We start from the raw sequence: 17902 nt of genomic DNA, 5'->3' as shown, positions 1-17902 counted from the left end.
TACTAAGTCATATGGTAGGTATTTGTTTAATTTGATAAGAAATTTCCAAACTCTTCCAAAATAGCTGTTCCATATTTCATTCTTATCAAGAGTGCATGAGAGTTCCCCTTACATCATATCCTTGGTAACACATAGTGTATCAGTCTTTTTAATTCTGGGCATTCTACTGAGAGATGACTTAAATTTTGTTACATGAATATATAACCCCACTCTTAGCCAAGGACCTGCTGCCTTCTTACAGATCTGATTGGAGTGGGTGCGGCCACAGATCCCCAAATAGCCCGAAGCTCTCCTTTATATTTCTGCTGGGTTCCTGAGCTTTCTTGTGTTTCTCTGTGTGCTTTCACATCCTCTCCTGCTGGTGGTGACTTAATATGAGGCTTGGACTCTTACACCAACCATTTCATGAGATTAAAAAATCTTCAGTAGCTTCACTGGGGACTAAATACAGGCTGAGTATCCCTAATTTGAAAATCCAAAATGCTCCAAAATGTGAAACTTTTTGAGTGCCAACATGACCCTCAAAAGAAATGCTCATTGAAGAATTTTGGATTTTTCTGTTGGGGTTGCTCAACTGATAATAATGCAAATATTCCCAAATCCAAAAATAATCTAAAACTTGAAACACTTCTAAGTCCCGAGCATTTCGGATAAGGGATGTTCAATCTGTAACTTTATTCAAGAGAGGGCTTCGAGAACACAGTTTTTGTGTGTGTGTGTGTTTTTTTTTTTGAGACGGAGCCTCGCTCTGTCACCCCAGGCTGGAGTGCAGTGGTGCGATCTCCACTCACTGCAAGCTCCGCCTCCTGGGTTCACGCTATGCTATTCTCCTGCCTCAACCTCCCAAGTTGCTGGGACTACAGGTGCCCGCCACCACGCCTGGCTAATTTCTTTTTGTATTTTTAATAGAGACGGGGTTTCACCGTGTTAGCCAAGATGGCTATGATCACCTGACCTTGTGACCCTCCTGCCTCGGCCTCCCAAAGTGTTGGGATTACAGGCATGAGCCACCATGCCCAGCCTTTTTCTTTCTTTCTTTCTTTTTTTTTTTTTTCTGAGACAAAGTCTCACTCTGTCACCAGGCTGGAATGCAGTGTCGCATGATCTCGGCCCAGTGCAACCTCCGCCTCCCGTGTTCAAGCAATTCTTCTGCCTCAGCCTCCTGAGTAGCTGGACTACAGGTGCGTGCCACCACGCCCAGCTAATTTTTGTATCTTTAGTACAGATGGGATTTCCCCATGTTAGCCAGGATGGTCTTGATCTCTTGACCTCGTGATCTGCCTGCCTCGGCCTCCCAAAGTGCTGGGATTACAGGTGTGAGCCACCGCGCCCAGCCCACAACACAGCTTTTTAAACATCTTGCTGACCCTCCTCATTCTCCTTCCTTCGCATCTTGCTCCCTTTCCTCCCAGGTTCACACTGCCAAGTTCAAAATTATTTCTCCTGAGAATTAATGTTTTCAGAGAAAAGAATGAAGAGAGACAGAATAGACACACTATCAAGTGTGGCTGTTATAGTATAAAAAGTAATTTGGCTGGCCAAAAAACAAACCCAGGCCACTAACAAGGTGCAATATTTGACTTCCAGAATTATCTTTAAATTTATATCTCTATAAACGAACTCAGAGTAGTGTTTGCTTTTGTGTGTACACATAACTACTCTTTCTCATGAAAATTTTAAACCAAAATGGAAAGTTTCAGGGAGGCTTTTGGGACTAATTATTAAGATTCCTTGCTCTGGACTTGAATCCCATCTTTACCACTTATTGCTGGCTGACAAACCAGGATGGTAGATCTTCTTCAGTTTCCTCATCTGCAAAATGAGGGCAATAAAAGGATCTGCCTTAAAGGGTTATTGGGAAGATTAAATGCATTCATGTGAGTGAAGGGTTTAACGTAGTTCCTGGCACACTGGAAGTGCATCAGCTACTATTCTTTAAAAGGAGATGTAGAACTAATAGAGCTTTTAAGAGAGACAAGCAATAAGAGCTGCATGAAGAGGTCATTAGCCACATAATAATCAGCTAACTGGGACCAAAGCCAATACTCAGCTAACTGGGATAGCCAACACAGCCCTGACATAGTCTGTTGATTACCCTCTAAGAAACTTTAAACTTAAGAGAAACGTGTTTTTCACTATTTTTCCTCATAAATGAGGCAAAATGAATTTGGTGTTTTTTCTTTTTCTAAGTCCGGCCTTATTGAGTAAGCCAATACCCATTCCGACTAATTACCAAGGAACCTAAAAAGAACGGTGATTATTGAATCATTAAATATTGATTGTTTATAAAATATCCTGGTACTTTTTAGTGACACTGGTTTTTAAAGACATTGGTACCAACTCTGGAAAGCCGTTTGAATGGAGTAGTTGACTATTGCATACTAAATTCTGAATTATAACATAGGCTAGAAAATGCAGGAAGATGTTTAAGATTCACTGAAATATCTATGCTCTTTATTTGCCTCTTGTAAAGTATTTCAACTAATTAAAAATGTTTGGGAGTTCTTTTCATTAATGTTATAAGCATAAGTGTTATAGATACAACAGTGCTTTTTTTTACAAGTAAGGACCATAGACATTACTAAACATCTGTGATGGTAATTTTGAAAAACATCTAGAGGTTAAGTTTTTGCAATCTTCCCCTCTTCCTACTCCCTTCAAGAGAATGGAGTTAATGGGCAAAGTGGAAAAAGAAACTGGAGAAGTGTGAGAAGGCTAAAATAATTTATTTTGGAAGGTCAAAGAGTTACTGGCTGGAGAAAATGAATAAAGACAGAAAGAAAAAAGTGATCAAGGGAGAGAAGAGAGCCAGTCCAGGGTATATATGAGGGAGTAGTTTGAGGAGTATGGGGTAGGACTTTGGAAGTGACTGCCTTGTATGTAGGAGACAGTGAACATGTGTGATATTTATTGAGCAAATCTTGTGAAAACTGTGCTAATGATCTGGCAAGTATTAGTTCATTTAATCTTCATGACAACCATAAGAGGTAACACATTATCTTATTCCTACCTAACAATAAAGGAAACTGAGATATGAAACATTTAGGGAACTTGCTCAAAGTCACATAACTAAAAACTGGCAAAGCTGAGATTCAAACCCAGGCATTCAGACTGTAGGGGTCATAATAGATAGAGAGAAGAGCATTTCTTAAAAGTCTGCTATGGATGATGGCTGCACTCTGCTTGCCTCCTGATTGGTGTTTTCTTGAGACTCTGCACTAAGCACTTAAATTATTGTTGATTTTGTTGGAGTGAAAGGTACACCGATGTGTTTAATGTGGCTGCATGCAGAAGCAGGACTTGAGGTGGCAACAAGGAGATCTGGCTGTATTCTGCCAGCCCTTCAATGTTAGTGTTTAAACCGCTCTGCAGACAGACTTTTTCAGATGAAAAATGAGATAACAGAGAATAAGAGAAAGATCATAGTCACGTCCTCAATATTGCCTTAAGAGGAATCTATAAGAAAATTTTTACCAGGGGAAAAAGAGTTAAAGGAGCATGTTTCATACTAATCTGAGCCAATCTGCTCCAGAGAAGAACCATGACTACAAATGAAAAAAAAAAAAAAAAAAAAAATTACAGGTAAAAATTACAGGTATGTGAATTTTTAGGGCTGCTATTAAATTTCTTTCAATGTTAATTCTGGATTTTTCCGACCTGAGCACTTAGACCAGTTTTTATCTTTGTCATTTGTATGAATTATTCCTATAACCAGACAGAATTCTTTTTTTGTTTAGTAAAGAATTACAGAGAAGCTCAGATCTTTCCCCCTAGCTCAGATGACCTATTTGTGAAATACTGCCTTCCCCTGAAGTATTGCTTGTTATGACATAGTGAAGATGAGTGTTCTTTTTTTTATTTATAGGGGCTGCACTGGTATAATCGACCCTAAATATTAACTCTTACTCAGAGCCCTATTTGTCACTCAGGGCCTACTGATTTTTTTTTTTTTTTCTGTAGATTATTTGGGGAGGAGAGGATAAAGAGTAGAAAGCAGGACATTATGAAATAATGCAAGCTCTGAAAATTTCTTATTGATCTGAACTAGAGATTTTATCCAATAATATCTTTCAGGCTAGGCTGAACCACCATTGTTGAATGTCAACTCCAGTTATTAAGTAGAAATTCAATTGGAAATCAGAGCTCTTTCCTCCTTCTCTATTTTTATCTTATTATCTTGATTTTATTTTATCATATTTGGTGATATACTTGCAATTCTTTGTTGCAAAAATGACAGTTAAAATCAAGGATTTAGGATAATTCATTACAATGTGGTAAAGGAACATTTTAGCTAATATCTTAGCATTTTAGCTTATATCTTCCTTTTAAAAACTAAAATGATTCAGAAAGTATCAGCTAATTTTTATGAGATTTATACTTTGGCAAATCCAAGTGATCAACACCTACCGAAACTCACAAATTGAAGCGTTAATGAAATCAGATATGTAATTCCAACTACAAAACACAAAAGTAAATGTTTTCTAGAATTTAAGTTTTATGATTGTGTCTGCTCATTTAAAAATATTTTCATTTATTTCTCCTAAATTATCTTGTTTTGACAAGTAACTATTGAATCACTGCACTTTGTAGATTTTTTTTTTTTTTTTTTTAGTGAGGCAAAGAAGATACTTACTTTTAAATTTTTTTTCAATTTGGAGAGGTAGACTGGGCACGGTGGCTCACGCCTGTAATCCAAGCACTTTGGGAGGCTAAGGGGGGTGGATCACTCGAGGCCAGGAGTTCAAGATCAGCCTGGCCAACATGGTGAAAACCCGTCTCTACTAAAAATACAAAAATTAGCTGGGTGTGTGGCGTGCGCCTGTAATCCCAGCTGCTCGGGAGGCTCACACAGGAGAGTCGCTTGAACCTGACTGGGAGACGGAGGCTGCAGTGAGCTGAGATTGTGCCAGTGCACTCCAGCCTGGGTAACAGAGTGAGTGAGACTCCATCTCAAAAAAAAGAAAAAGTTGGAGAGGTAGCTCTTGTACACCAAAAATTAAATATCTATATAAGGTGACAAGACAAATGTTAAATGAGTCCAATATTCAACACACAAGTTCGAAGGAAAGACTGAACTCGGGGAGCTAGAGAAATCTCTGGGGAGAAATGAAAGTGTCCTGCTGTATTTATCTCACAGCCTCAAGGGAGGAACCACATAAATGCTCCTGATGACAGAAGCTTGATCTCCGTGGAGGGTGGATCCTTGTCTGTGATCTCTCACACTCACAGTACTGACTGCAGCTTTCTTAAATTTGACAGTGTAAACTTGGAGGAAATAAATGTTACAGTTTTATTCATAATCCTTCAATTTTAGTCAAAATAGATGAAAATGTAACTATAAAAATAAGCAGAGTTTAATAGCAGACTATCAGTCAATCTAGATCTATTTTAGTCTTAAAGAATTGGCTAGTTACATGTTTTCAAAAACGTACAAATTGGCCAAGCGTGGTGGCTCACGCCTGTAATCCCAGCACTTTGGGAAGTTGAGGCGGGTGTATTGCCTGAGGTCAGGAGTTTGAGCCAACATGGTGAAACCCAGTGTCTACTAAAAATACAAAAAAATTAGCCAGGTGTGGTGGCGTGCACCTGTAATCCCAGCTACTCAGGAGGCTGAGTCAGGTGAATTGCTTCAACCAGGGAGGTGGAGGTTGCAGTGCACCCAGATCTCGCCACTGCACTCCAGCCTTAAAAAAAAAAAAAAAAAAAAGAAAAGTTACAAATTGTTCACTGCATTTTTTCCCCACAGTATTCTTTCTTGTAGCTTTGTTTTAGAAACAAAAGTGCTTCTCAAAGTTTCTGTTTGTTCTGGACTTGAGGTTGTGATAGTGACCATCCTTTCTTTTTCCTTCTGCACACTGCCCTTTAAATAACAAAGTATATATTATGAAGATGTTAACTGCTTTCCTAAAAGAAGAATGTTTCTTAAGAGCAGCGGATGAAAAACATAGTGCTAATGTGTGAAATCCCCAAGTCTACACTACTGATCAAGAAGAAAAAGAAAGAGTGAATAAAAACTTGAAACTGAAGATTAAATTAATGTGGTAGGCTTTGTGTACCCAAGTGGTATCCTATTTTTAATGCTCAGAAAATTTGGTTCATACTGAATGCTATATTTTATTCAATAGGAAACTTATCTTCATTGGTAATTTCAAGATAACCATTCCAGCACTTTTTGGAATACATGACATTTTTAATTTAATAGATGATTTATAAATTTAATTTTGAGAAGTTTTACATAGTCCCTGAATAATGGATATTAGGGGTCTGGAACCAGATAAGCATAAAACATTTCTTTGTATAATATCTAACCCAACATCATATAATTGGACCCTGGGGTGGATTTTGACTATAAAATAATTTTCATGTTTTCATGCATTCTTGAAGAGTTAAAGTGACTGTTAATGAAATTGCTGCTCTCAATAGATATGTACAAACATCTATACTCATCCATTAATGTCTAAGATTACATAAAGTGCTTTATCAACTGTTAAGTACCTTGTATTCCTTCTTATTAAATGCTTATTTAAAAATCTCCATTTGCTTGTCTTCTGCCATAGAATGGAAATTAATAGTCTATGCTAAATCTCTACTTGCTTTTGATCATAGAATGGAAATTAATAGTCTAGGCTGAATTGAAATCAAAGAGCAAGAGATGAGGATCTTACAAAAATTTTTAAATTTGTTTCCATCAGTTTATACTAGTGAAATGGAGTGAAATGACCTGGATTTAGAATTCTAGATCTATTTGATTATTACAAATTATTTGATAATCTTGAGTACTATGCAGTATTGGTTATCTCTTGCAACATAACAAATTACACTAAGTGATTCTGCATGAACATTTATTATCTCACAGTTTTTGTAGTTCAGGAATTCTGGAGTGGCTTATAAAGCTTGGTTCCTTCTGGCTCAGGTATCTCACGCAGTCAGGATGTGGGCAGGGGCTACATGACTTATGCTTGATCATCTATTTTCAAGAAGTTCTTGGGAGAAATGCTTCGTTCCTCACCATGTGGACTCTTCATAAGTTGCTCAGTGTCCTTACATCATGGCAGCTGACTTCTGCAGAGTGAGCAATTCGAGAAAAAATTGAGCAAGGAGGAAGCAGTAGTGCTCTATATGACCTCGTCTCCAAAGTTGTCCATCACCAAGACTTTTCTGGCATTCTGTTCTTTAGCAGTGGGACTTTAAGTTCTACACCCGACTCAAGAGGAAGGGAATTAGGCTCCAGCTCTTGAATTAGGCTCCAGTATCAGAGAATTTGTGGAGGCACTTTAACCTACTAGACATAGTACTAATGTACTTTCATTATTTATTATATAGAACATATATATCCATGTTTATTTTCTCTTTCCTTAAAACTAGCCAGAGGATAAAAGAGGAACTGTGCTCATTAATTAAAATGATCTCTTAAATCATTTTGAGTTATCACCTTTCATGTACTAAAAAATAATATGAACTGCCAGAGGAGAGGCGATGTAGACTGGGTTTACACAAAGGTTTACACAAAAATCGGTGTTCAAGGTTGTCTTAAATCAGAGGGAAAAGAGGAAGTAGAGCATGAAAAAGGGAAGACTAAGGAGAAAAAGAGGAAGATGTCTGCCTCTTTGTATGGTGGCAAATTACTGAGGTATTAAAAGACTTTTTTTTTTTTTTTTTTTTTTGAGACGGAGTTTCATTCTTGTCGCCCAGACTGGAGTGCAGTGGCATGATCTCAGCTCACTGCAACCTCTACCTCCCGAGTTCAAGCGATTCTCCTGCCTCAGCCTCCTGAATAGCTGGAATTACAGGCGCCTGCCACCACACTCGGCTAATTTTTTGTATTTTTAGTAGAGATGGGGTTTCACTATGTTGGTCAAGCTAGTCTCAAACTCCTGACCTTGTGATCCGCCCGCCTCAGCCTCCCAAAGTGCTGGGATTACAGGCATGAGCCACTGCACCTGGCTAAGACTTTTAAAATACTGTGCCACAAATACTAACAGATCTACATAAGATCTCTGTTTGCATGTAATATAAGTACTCACTGTTTAATATCCACAGGCAATGCTCATTGGTATGTCTCTATCGTATCTTTCTGTGCCATTGTTTTCTGCCTCTGTTGATGGACTGAGAGCAAAGGGAATACCTCTGTTACTTTGCTACACTGTTTGAGTATCCACTAGAAGGAGGGAAGTGCCTGGAAATGAGGTCAGACAGGTAGACAGAGGCAAGATAAAGAAGAGCCTTCTAATGTCATGCAAAGGAGGTACTGAATTTTTTTTAATGCCAGGAAGTATTTGCTATTATTTAAAAATCTGGGTGGCCACGGCAGTAAGTTCGAACCATTTTCTTCGCTTCTAACCCAGAGCTACATAATTTGACACTTGATATATTTTTATAATTAACTTCCATATTTGTTCATAAGCAGAGAGAGTGCTTTGTTTAGAGGCAGGAAAGCTGCTAAAGAGTTTTTTGCAGATTTGTTACACTTCTGTTTAGGAGGTTTAGTGATTGATTTGATGGAGGAATGAGGGAAAAGGACAAATCTAAAATACTTTCTAGCTTTGTAGATAAGTTATAAAGGGGGAGAGTTGTCATATTTCCTAAAATAAGTCATTGGTTTGTGGGGAACAAAACAGTTAGCTCTTTTTCTTTTGCATGTATTGTTTTACAGTCTAATCCTTTCTCTTCTCCCCTGAAATCTCTACATTGCCTCCCCATCCCTGGTTTGCGTGGTCAAAGAAATTAACTCAGCAGTTCTCTCCTCTATGTCCAGAATCATTAAAGTTTTCCTGGCTACCAAATCTGCTCATCAGCATACAAACATAGTATTTCTCCCATCTTGAAAACAAAAGCAAAACACTCACTGGATCACACATCTGCTTTACCACCTCATTTCTCTGATCATCACCAGAACAAAACTCTTTGAAAGAGCTATACAGGCCATGTTTGCCATTTCCATTTCCTTCCATTCTCTCTTGAACACACTTCACCGAAACTTTCGCCTTCTTCATGTTCCCCTGTCTCTCTCCTTCTCCTTTGGCCTCCCTATTCCTTGAGACACAACAGTATTAAAATTAAGCCAGTTGATAACCCTATAGCGTTCTCTAAGTGTTCAAGTGTTCACTTTAAATCAAAAGCTAGAAATGAATAAGCTTAGTGAGGAAGGCATGTTGAAAGCCGAGATAGGCCAAAAGCTAGGATTCTTGTGCCAGTTAGCCAAGTTGTGGACACAAAGGAAAAGTTATTGAAGGAGATTACAAGTGCTACTCCAGTGAACACATGAGCGCTAAGAAAGCCAAATTGCCTTGTTGCTCACATAAAGTTTGAATGGTCTGGATAGATCAAACCAGCCACAACATTCTCTTAAGCCAAAGCCCAAAATCCAGAGTGAGTCCCTAACTTTTTTAATACTCTGAAGGTTGAGAGAGGTAAGGAAGCTTCAGAAGAAAAGTTGGAAGCTAGCAGAGGTTGTCTCATGAGGTTTACGGAAAGAAGCCATCTCCATAACACAAAAGTGCAAGGTGAAGCGGCAAGTACTGATGGAGAAGCTTTCGCAAGTTATACAGATCTAGTGAAGATCACTGATGAAGGTGGCTATGCTAAACAACAGATTGTCAATATAGACTAAACAGTCTTCTATTAGAAGAAAATGCCATTTCAGACTTTCATAACTAGAGAGAAGAAGTCAATGTCTGGCTTCAAAGCATCAAAGGACAGGCCAACTCTGTTGTTATGGGCTAATGCAGCTGGTGACTTTAAGTAGAAGCCAGTGCTCACTTAGCATTCTAAAAATCCTAGGGCCCTTAAGAATTATGCTAATTCAACTCAGCCTGTCCTCTGCAAATGGAACAACAAAGCCTAGATGACAGCACCTTTGTTTACAGCATGATTTACTGAATATTTTAAGCCTACTATTGAGACCTAGTGTTCAGAGAAAATGATTTCTTTCAAAATATTACTGCTCTGTGACAGTACACCTAGTCACCCAGGAGCTCTGATGAAGATGCACAAGGAAATCAATGTCGTTTTCATGCCTGCTGATACAACATCCATTCTGTAGCCCATTTGAGCAAAGACTAATTTCTGCTTTTAAGTCTTATTATTTAAGAAATTCATTTCGTAAGGCCATAACTGACCTAAATAGGGATTCCTCTGGTGGCTCTGGGAAGAGTACACTGAAAACCTTCTGGAAAGGACTCAACATTCTATATCCCATTAGGAACATTTGTGATTTATGGGAGGAGGTCAGATTATCAACATGAACAGGAATTTGGAAGAAGTTGATTCCAGCCTTCATGGATGACTTTGAAGGGTTTGAGACATCACTGTTGGAAGTAACTGCAGATCTTGTGGAAGTACCAAGAGAATTAGAATTAGTAGTAGAGCCAGAAGATGTAACTGAATTGCTGCAATCTCATGATAAAACTCGGACAGATGAACTGTTGCTTCTTATGGATGAGCAAAGAAAGTGGTTTCTTGAGATGGACTCTACCCCTGCTGTAAATGCTGTGAATATTGTTGAAAGACAGCAAATAATTTAGCATATTACATAAACTTAGTTGATAAAGCAGTGGCACACCTTGAAAAGATTGACTCCAATTTTGAAAGAAGTTCTACTGTGGGTAAAATGCTATCAAACAGCATCACATACTACAGAGGAATCTATCACGAAAGGAAGAGTCAATCTGTGGTGGCAAACTTCATTGTTGTCTTATGCTAAGAAGTTTCCACAACAACCCCATCCTTCAGCAACCAGCACCCTGATCATTCGGCAGACATCAACATCAAAGTAAGACCTTTCACCAGCAAAAAGTATAGCTAGCTAAAGACTAAGGTGATTGCTACCATTTTTCAGCAATAAAGTATTTTTTAATTATGGTGTGTACATTGTTTTTTAGTCATAGTGCTATTGCACACTTAAGAAATTACAGTATAGTCTAAAAATAACTTTTATATCCTCTGGGAAATCAAAATATATGTGTAACTCAGTTTATTGCCATTGCCTGAAACCAAACCCACAATATCTCTGAGGCATGTCTACAATTACTTCATTGTATATTAACTGGCACAGCTATGGAGAAGAGGTCATGTGGTTTTTTGCTGGTGACACCTACAACTAGGAGTTTCGCTAGTGAGACAGATGTCTGCATCTGTGCTTTCATACATTCTCAGGCACATCTTCCATTTGGAGGGATAATATTTAGAGATAAAATTATGTTTTGGCTATGAGAACATAATAAGCTATGTTCTCCATATGAAGGACTTAGAATGTAAAGAAATTATGTGTGTACATATATATACATGACACATACATATGTTTTTCTTGAATATCTTATGTTAAATTATATGGATATCTAGCTTTCAATGGCTATGTATGTGGTTAGCTAGACCAGCAGAGGCAATAGCAGTGATCCAAACACTTAGTTCAGCTCTAGTAAAGAAGGCATTCTCTCAACCCCTTTGATACCAACTTTAATTTTTAAATTTTATTCAGCCTGTTTAGTGTTTTGATGCACAAAACTTGCTTTTTAACCATTTTTGCTGTGTTACTTCTTTTCTGTTTGTATTAGGTGCCCATTATGGACACACCACTTTACACTGTAATTATCAGGAGGCTTTATTGGCAGGGCATTTTACAAGGCTATAGAGACATGGACTCATAATAAGTTCAGGCAGTGCTGGAACAAACTTGATCCTGATTTAACAGAGTCCAAATCCAACAACACTGTCCAGGGTAAGCCTATGCTTTTCAGGCCAACACCTGGCGTCAGGCAGGATACCACCCTTAAAATAAATCTTCATTATTAAATAGATCCAGGGCTCTGAAGTCATTTTTGGCAATGTATTGTGTAAAGGTGAACATAAACAGTGGTGGAATTATTCTGATATGAAGTACAACTTGTATAACCTGTGTTGATATACAAAATTTTTTATTGACATTTTAGGCTTACTGTCACTTAGGCAGAGAGGCAGAGTGTGAAAGAAAGACCTCTGACTTTGTAGCAAAAATGACTTGGTCTTGTGCTGGCTTAGGAGCAGTGATTCCTTGAGCAAGTTTCTTCTGTCTTTGCTTTAGGCGACTGGTTTGTAAAGTTTCAGCATAAAGTGCAAACACACAGGGTGGTTTTGAATTCCTAGTGAGATGAGGAACGTGGCAGTGCCTACTGCAGAGCTCTCACTTCGAGGGGGTCAGAAAATGTCCATTTCCTCCTTCTGAGAATGTTGCAAAGCCAGACAAATGGAGGAATGGAAAGTTAAACAACAACAGTAAACACTGAATGTACCCTGCCATGGGAAAGACAGCAGGCTCTTTTCTGCTATGTAACCTTTGTGTCTCTGGCAGTTTTTAAAGGGCTTATATGGAGACTTTGCTCACAATGGCTATGTGCTGTTCAGTCTCCGGACAGAATCTCTGTATATCAAGGGACAGAAAGATCTAATAAGGCAAAAAGTCCCTTTAGTTCTAGGTTTAAGAGCTTTACCTCATTACTTAAAAGCTAGTGTGGCAGAGAGTTTACTATTTGGCAGGAGGGTAATTTTTTTTTTTTAATTGTTCAAAGAGATGAGAATAAACACTAGGATCAACAATTATGCCAAGCATTTCCTCATGGGGAAGAACCCCAGTCTCAGGTTGACTCTATTCCCACAGGATGTTCCTGGGACAGGACAGCTACTGACCCCCAGAGACTGGATTTGCCCTGGCCCCATCTGGGGAGTGACCATCCTGCCTAATAGCACAGAACAAATGACCAGGACTTCAGCCTGCTTCAGCATTACCTAGACAGCTGGGAACTTGGCACATGGGCGACTTTCACATACCTTCAGCAATTACATATTCATTTGCTTTTAAAATGCTTTAAAACTCATGTATAATGAAACACAGAGATCTTAATGTACAATTTGATGAGTTTTGAAAAATGTGCATATATCTGTATAACTAATTCCCTAATCAATCCTCACCACCCATGGGCAACACTGTTCTTATATCTATCACCACAAATTAGTTTTGCTTTTTCTTGAAGAATCTACTTATTTTTGATACTGCATTATTATTCACTTTTCCTTGATACATAGAATTTTTTTCTTTTTAATGTTGCATAAGTGGTTCTTGGCTGTGAAAACTTGTTACAAGACTTATAATCTAAGTCCAAGAAAACAACTTTTAGCAGCCACGTTGGATTGTCTTTGTTTCTTAGAGTTATAATTTTGAAGTTGTTCCATTCCCTTTGATGAAAATGTGCATTAAGAAGATAAGCATACTTATGAGATCTAAAGACTAAGCGTTGGTGTGTACTGGAGGACCCTTGGTCTCCATGATTCCTTGAGTATAAAAGAATAGTTCATAAAAGCCTATAATTTGGCTGGGCGCGGTGGCCCACACCTGTAATCCCAGCACTTTGGGAGGCCTAGGTGGGCAGATCACAAGGTCAGGAGTTTGAGACCAACCTGACCAACATGGTGAAACCCCGTCTCTACTCAAAATACAAAAATTAGCCAAGCATGGTGGTGGGCGCATGTAATCCCAGCTACTCAGGAGGCTGAGGCAGGAGAATTGCTTGAACCCGGGAGGCAGAGGTTGCGGTGAGCCGAGAGTGCGCCATTACACTCCAGCCTGGGCGACAGAACAAGACTCTGTCTCAAAAAAAAAAAAAAAAAAAAAGGCCTATATTTTATACTAGAGCTGATTTCACTTTTTCCTGTGGGGAGTAGTAGAAAGAATTGTAGCCCTTGGAATCAAGTCTGGAGAGTGTCTGGGTCTTCATATTCCTAAACTAGTTATATAAGTTTTCTGAACATCGGATTGCTCTGTGATAAAATGGGAATGATAATTAAAGGATTATGCCAAGGATTAAATGAATGAACAGTTACAAAGTGCCTATTACATGGCAAGCCCTCCCTTCTCCTTTTTTTAATGGCAAACTCTTTAGCATTTGAATTTTTCTGGTTTTAGTGAGGAAGAGATTTCTTAACTGTATTAGAAAGAATGGCATTGATCATGTTATTTCTGATGCCAGTTATCTTCAGGGCATTGCTTTTTTATATCTTTCAATTCCTTAGACGCTTCTCTCCAACTTACTTGGCTGCCCATTCGTAGCCATGAAGGCTGTGAGAGTAAACTAAAAGCATCATTCTCCTCTGTTTATCCTTGTCTCATCCCCTAACCATGGAATATCTGTAAACATTCCCTTGAGATATAAAGTAAGTATAAAGATAAATAGCCTGTATATACAGAAGGATAAAATCAATCTTACCAGTCACTTAAAGAAATATCTAACTTTGATTCTAAAATCCATTAATAATAGCCCATCCTAAAACCATAACTAAAATGGTCAAAATTGGCTAATGTACATATAGGCAACACAGAAGAGGATACCAGGTTAGCCAATAACAATAAAAAAGATGTTCATTCTCTATAGTAATCAGGAAAATACAAATTAAAGCAACAGTGATATACAGTTTTCTACCCATCAGATTGACAAACATTGAAAAAGTCTGATAACACCAGACGCTGGTAAGGATGTGAGGTTAATGGAGATTCTTATGCCTTGCTAGTAAAGGTATAAATTTTTGTATAATCTTTTTGAAGATTTAACCAGAGAAGTTGCTGCACATGTGCACAAGAAGAATATACAAAGGTGTTTCTCAAAGATTATAGTAGTAAAAAGTTGCAAACAACTCAGACATCCATTCTTTGGAGATCAAATGAATACAGTTTGATATGGAATGCAATATTGTATGTAAAATGAATGAACCAGATCTATATGAATTGACCTTAAAAAACAACATTGAATACAATTGGAAGTTGCAAAATATTTTGTATGATTTCATTTAAGAAACCTTTTTGAAAGATAAAAGTACTATGTTTTGTGTATAGATTTATATATTTTTTAACAGTATGATGAAGAAGGTTGACTATGGTAGGAAGAACAGGAGGAAGAAGAATGAGACTGGAAAGAGGAAGTCCAATTTAATTTTATCTTAATTTAATAGTATTAATAAAGGAAATATCACCAAATATTAACATTTAGTAATTCTATATTAGTAGTTCTCAACATGTCTTTTGTCCCTGGACCAGCAGCATTTGTAATCATCTAAGAACTTTTAGAAATACAGGCCCCAATCTAGATCTACAAAATCTGAAATTTGGGGGGTAGACCCATGAAACTGTGTTTTAACAAGTCTCACACTACCACTGTTCTAGATGGCAAAGGCATGGATGCTTACTATCTCATTCTTTGTGATTTTTCTATACTTTTTAAATTAAAAATTAAATAATCTCAAGCTTTCGTTTCTTTTATCTTCCAGTGTTACCTTAGGCTATAAGTTTCAACTCCACAATTAATGGCTTATTAAGAACATAAAGTTTTTACTGCCACACAAAGTTCTCAGATATGGATGGATTTCTTAATCTTAAGCAAAGGCTAGAGCCAAAAATGGGAAGACATAATTAATTATTATTTGAATGTGCATTGTTCAATTAGTACATCACCCTAAAAATTTTTATTCTTGCTGGCATTTCTCCCGTTATCATCAACAGCAAATACTATTCAACCTTTGAGTACATGTAAAACAATGCAAAATGTTGTTAGTAGCATAAAGCATAAAATATAAATCATGTCCTTAGAAAATAATCTACTTGCAGGGCTAGGATATGAGTAAAAAAAAATGAGGTTAAAAGGTTAAAAAGGAATACCCTGTCTGGTGTAGGGCATATACAACTGCCACACAGAGTTTCGAGGGGTAGGTTTGAAGGGAAGATTTTTTGGAGATTTGGCCTCAGTAGAGAAGGTGGAAGGTGATATTTCAAGGAATTATGTGAACAAATGACATGGCAGTATTCTAATCCAAAGACCCATGTAAGTGATCTAGTTAAGTTGAGGGTGTGGAATGTTAGGTAGAGTCTTTAATTTTTATTCTGTAGATGGGTGAAACCATTAAAATTTTTGAGAAATGAGGTGATCTGTGTATGCACAACAGTGCCCCAAGAATATAAATTTGGCTGAAGTGTCAAAGATAGACTGAAGGCAGGAAGATGATTAGGAATGAGATGTCACGTTCTTCAAAGACAGTGAGGATTTACATAGTGAAACAGAAGAGATAAAATGAGGTGTGGAGAAGAAGAAAAAGAATGCAAGAATATAGGAATCATAATTGGATGGAATGTATTGGTTTCTTAATGCTGCTGTAAAAAAACTACCGGGAATTTAGTGACTTAAAATAGCACACATATTTTATTTGAAGCTTTGGACTTCAGAGTCTAAATAATTCTCAGTGGGCTAAAATCAGGGCATCTATAGGGGTGTGTTCTGTGTGGAGTCTCTAGAAACGGACCTGTTCTCTTGCCCCTTCTAGCTTCCATAGGCTGCCTGTACCCCTTGCTCATGGCCCCTTCCTCTGTCTTCAAAACCTGCAGAATAGCATCGTCAAATGTTTCCTTGACTCTGCCTCTCCTGCATTCCATTTTTCGTTACAAGGACCTTGTGATTACATTGGGCCCACCTAGATAATTCAGGATCTCCCCATCTCCAGATCTTTAACTTTATCACATGTCAAAAGCCCCGTTTGTCATTTAAGGGTCACATATTCATAGGTTCCAGAGATTAGGACAAGGACATCTTTGGGGGCCATTATTTTGCCTACCGCGTGGAATATTACCGTAACTTCATGATTCCTTAGGATTCAGAAGAGAAGTCAGAAAGCCTGGATCTCTTGTGTCAACTCTCTCACTCTCAGTTTTCTCATCTGTAAAGCAGGTGAGGAGAGGGTATGGGGGTGGGATTCCCAAGCCTAACACTGATTAGAATGTCACCTCCATGAGGACAGGGATTTTCATCTGTTTTCTTCACTACTGGTACATAAAGGCACTTAGTAGTTATTGAATAAAGTATTTAAGGCAGAATGAATAAATGAGTCAAAGAAAAGTTTGAAAAGAGCACTAGGGAAAATTCTCCCCTAACTCCTCTATATATTGTTAAGTTCTAGTTTTCTTAGTAAAGTTTGTATTTGGCTCAGATTAGACTGTCTTGAGTTCTGTCATTGCAATGGAGATCTTCTGAGGCTGAGAGAGAGGGATAGCTATGATTTGTAGTCTGTCCTTTCCTCCTTTGCTTTTAGTTTCCATGCTGAGCATCCCCTGAACTGGGGATGGGGAAATGTATTGGGATTGATGTACGGCCTCAGAAAATGTCTGGGGCAGCTGCTTATTGAAGAAGAAATTGCTCACTGTGGCAATGATCAGTTGCCCTGAAGCAACCAGCTGTCACATTCCACACTGCTCACCCAGTGAGAGTCAAGTCTTGGCCTTTGCATTCCTAAAAGAACACTCAACCCTTTGAGGACATAACATCCATTTGTGCTGTGCATCGTGCCAGTAAAATAGAAAGCAGAAAGACTTTTTTGCGCTTTTACAAAAATAGCATGCAGTACCTGTATCTGAGAGTAGTTAGCCAGCAGGTAGGCAAAAATGAATGGACATTCTGATATGGAAGCTAATGCTTTTAGGAGTGCTGCCGCTCATATGGAGTCTGACATATACTTAGAATAAAAGCTGTCATTAAAAATGGACATTTCAAAGCCTATAGTTAGCAGTTACTTGATTTAAAGACAATGATCTAATTTGTTTAAAGAAGCAATGGATGACAGCGGAAAGAAGGACTGACTTTATATGAACATGAGGGCAGAGGGTGCTAGTTTTGCTCAGGATCCTTAAAGTCAGAGAATTAAACTGTCATTTGTCTTTTACTGTGTATGCAACCCTGGACAAACACTATGCCTTTTATTCTATTTTTCATCTGTTTTTATTAGTGTCGTTTTTCAAATGTCACCCTTCTGGGGATGGAGGCACATATATATATTAGATACACAGTTGTCCCTCAGTATACAAAGTGGGATTGATTTGAGGACTCCACTCCATCCCCTC

General features: G+C 38.1%; 1 protein-coding gene across 7 annotated transcripts in view; it reads left to right on the top strand.

Moving 5' to 3' along the window:
- The window catches only part of PDE5A (phosphodiesterase 5A), a 129569-nt gene that overhangs the window by 35490 nt on the left and 76177 nt on the right, over positions 1–17902 (top strand). The window lies entirely within an intron of this gene.

Source organism: Macaca fascicularis, chromosome 5 (genome assembly GCF_037993035.2).
Source record: "Macaca fascicularis isolate 582-1 chromosome 5, T2T-MFA8v1.1".
NCBI lineage: Eukaryota > Metazoa > Chordata > Mammalia > Primates > Cercopithecidae > Macaca > Macaca fascicularis.
Note: the sequence above shows the minus strand (reverse complement) of the source record. Positions and strands in the feature narration are given on the sequence as shown.